The sequence below is a fragment of the Trachymyrmex septentrionalis genome, unplaced genomic scaffold, assembly GCF_001594115.1.
Source record: "Trachymyrmex septentrionalis isolate Tsep2-gDNA-1 unplaced genomic scaffold, Tsep1.0 scaffold7, whole genome shotgun sequence".
In the NCBI taxonomy this organism is placed as follows: domain Eukaryota; kingdom Metazoa; phylum Arthropoda; class Insecta; order Hymenoptera; family Formicidae; genus Trachymyrmex; species Trachymyrmex septentrionalis.
In genome coordinates this window covers 1,809,038-1,812,810 of record NW_017305884.1, presented here as the reverse complement: position 1 = coordinate 1,812,810, position 3,773 = coordinate 1,809,038, and positions in this window count along the sequence as shown.

The window sequence follows — 3,773 nt, the reverse complement described above, 5'->3', positions numbered from 1 at the left end:
CTTTTTATGGTCAGGTCGGAAACTTTTCAATGTACTCTCGTATCTATATACAGGCACGTACAGAATTTCATTCAAATAAAAATTTCCTGATCTATAAAGTTTTCCTTGTTAGCATCATAATATTTTCTAGATATAAATTGCCAAGAGTTAACGAGAGGCTAACTAACATAAGGTAAATCATCTAGCAACAATCAATAATATAAAGCCATCAAGATATCATTAAAAATCACTGATTTTGGATAAATTAAATAGAAGACAATCGTCAGATTGCTGAAGAATAAGAAGTCGGTCAAAACGAGTAAATATTTATGAAATATCGGAATTAGAAATCGTAAAATCGATAGTTCTATTTTATGATAGAATTAAAATTAAACAAATCTCTTATCGTATAAGAAAAGTATCTTTTAAAATTAATGTCACCTATATTGCATTGGTTCGAATTTATGTGGAGAATAACATTAGAGGCACATCATGTAATTGAATAGTCACTTGTATTTAGTTATCCGTGCATCAAACGAACAATGCGACTAAAACACAATGCAGCCCACATGTACGTAGCTCCCATTGTATAATACAATGTTGAAATACGAAAGGATGCTCTTTCAATAATTAGAGTAAAATTAATTCACGCGGATGAATTTCTTCCGCTTTTCTCTAATAACAATAATCATGGAAAGCGAAGAGCTGTATAAATAACAATTGTTATACTGAAGTACTGCGAAATTCATCTTCTTGATGTATAAATTAAATTCCATACAGCTCAAAGTAATATTTCATAATAATCGAATATGTTATGATAAATAGCATTATTATACAGATAAAACGAAATATGTATAAATAATCGGAGATATATAAATAAAATAAAATTACTATACAATAATTAATCAATCTCTTCAAGAAATTATTTTTTTTTTTAATAATTCTCTTGATTAAACCAGGATCCTGATTCGTACAGGCTTCTGTATCTCAAAATATGAGATACCTATTTTTACATAGTAAAAATATTTTTTGTATTAGCTTTTTTACATAATATTTGTATTACTTTCTATATATTTATCTTGTGTTAAATTAACACAAAAATTTGTGCGATGTCTCGTCTGAGACACGTGAAGTGTATTAAATTTGACATCAATTTTCCAACTATGTGTACATTTTTAATGCTGAATTTACTGCTATCGGTCATACCGTAAATATGAAAGAACACACACAGACGGACACACACCATTATAATATTTTTATTTTAACATATGCTGTCACGCGATGCATGTTCGAGAAGATGCATGCAACAGTCGCGTGCGGTCCGCCGTTTACCGAGTCATTGTACCCCGGCACGCATTAATCGCTATTACATATGCACGTTGCATTAAGGCAGGTCGCTGATGCACGTCGGCGAAGTACTTTCAAGTAGGAAGCAACTGACTCTTTTTTCATACGGAACGCGAATCTCTGAAAGCGAATCTTTCGCAGCGAAAGTCTACCGATTGCAGATTTCCGCTCCGAAGATTTCCATCCATTACAAAATATTTTCTTAATAAGTGAATAGCACGAAAACTAGACTTTGCCGAGCACATCTTTATCATGGGCTATGTTCAGCTTTCCATCCAAGTGTCATCCATATATCATTTTATCCTTATTGTCCGAATATTAAAAAAGGATGATACCTATAGGGAGCACTTACATGGGAATCTCAACACACCCATGTATGCGAGGAAAAAATAATTGTTGTGTATTCTTTCGCTGTTTTCACAATTATACATGTAAACTGATTTTAGTTATAAGTTTCCATAGTATCGCTAGTATTTGTTGTGGTGATTTAAAATTCGTTATTCGATTTATCTTATTTTTGAAATTTATTTTTCACAAGTTCTTTTTATTATTTGATGAAAAGTTACTTCAATAAGCTATATCTATCAACTGTGTTATGATTTGATAGAGGTAAATTTAATATATTATAAATGCTAATGTTATTACATATTGTAAATGCTATTAAATATTATTAAAAAATATGCTTCCACAATTTGTTTCTGAATTGTGTCAAATGCTTTTTGTGTTAACTTTTATATAATGTCTATATTATTTTTAACATACTCTCTCATTCTGTATTAAATTAACATAAAAATTTGAGTAGATCGTTTGGGACATATGAAATGTGTTAAATTTGTATTAAATTTAATAGAAATTTGCCAGCTGTGTAGGAACAATTATATAAAATCAATGTGAATAGAGCTTGCCGACACTTTATTTCGTACTCTTTGATGTTTCTCGAGAAAAAAGTTCGATGGTTGCACAAATTGGAGCTAAAAACTAGTGTGGAAGTCATTGAAGTGCTATGGCTGGATTTGATTTTAAAAGCGCACGACAGTAAGGTCACTATTGTTGAGAATAATGATTCGCTTGCAATTTTATACGATGCGTGAGTCACAAAGTTACGGCACAAAAGGAATCCGCGCCGACCTGTAATAGATCGTTATAATGATCACCTGTTCTTCCTTTTGCTAATTATCCGATAAATCATACCGATAATGAATCGGCATGCCGCTCACGTAGCCTTGGGCCACTGTCATGGTTCATTATAATAATCTGCGTTTTTTAAATTGTCCTAAGGACAACAACTTGCTTTATCTTCCGCATACATTAATGAATTTATCGTATAATTGAATATGCTATGCGACCTTAATTTTGTATATAATTTCAAAATTTCTGTTAACATATCTAAATTACTTCACTTTACCTTATAATTTTACGATAATTTTTGTCAATCTGTTTACATTAGAAATAAATAAAATTCCTGAAAATAATCAACTTAAAACACGATATTTTAAATATTGGAATATATTAAGTACTAGTAGGTTGGATCTTTATTTGTATCTCGTTTCTTTATCCGAGCATTATAATAAATTTACTTATTACGGCCGTGAACTTTTGTAGCAGCCATGAATGCTGTAAAATTTGCTAGACAAGTCTCTAAAAATGCGATTATCTGGCAGAGAAAGATTCAATCCGTTTCTATCCAATAGCTTATCTTTGACCAACTTATCGGAACATAACATATTAGCGAATCAACATCGCACGCCAATGATAAGAATCGCACGTCAAAAGGGCAATGACTCATAAAGCGGCGGGCAAAGCTAGTTGTCCAGCTGGCACGTAAGTACCCGCACATGTTCTCGTCAGGTGCACATGACAATGCAGGAACTTATTCGTTGGAAAAAAATTTAAACAGCTAAAAATACAATTTTTGAAAGAAAAAAAAAAGTATTTTAAATAAAGAACAGAAAATATAAGTAATATATAGGCAATAAGCAAATTTACAATAAATCTCTGTCGAGCATATGTGCTGTGACTTCTACAAATATTCTTGCAAATAAAAATTATCAGAGTGCAACAAAATAATATCTCTCGTCTGTCTTCGATACACGAAGGGGGATGAAACTTTTAATGAATCGTGAGGCACTTTAGGAGCGATATTATTCGAGAAATCGACGTAATTTTTAGGATACAAAGCTGCCGATTGACTGAATACAGTTAAAGCCCCGTACACGATTGCTTTTCCCTCGAAGGGGCTAAGTTCCGCTTAATTCTTATATGCGATCGCAAATTTTCTGACACAGCAAAGTGTGTTACAGCCGGCGATGCTGTTGTAGATCCACGATGCAGGAGGTAGTGACGTGTCGAGAGTGGGGGCGTCTAACTGGCTGGCCGCGCGGAGCGAAACTGTCTCGGCGCGGCGCGTTTGCTTGCACGCCGTCGCTTTGACAGTGGTGTAACAACCT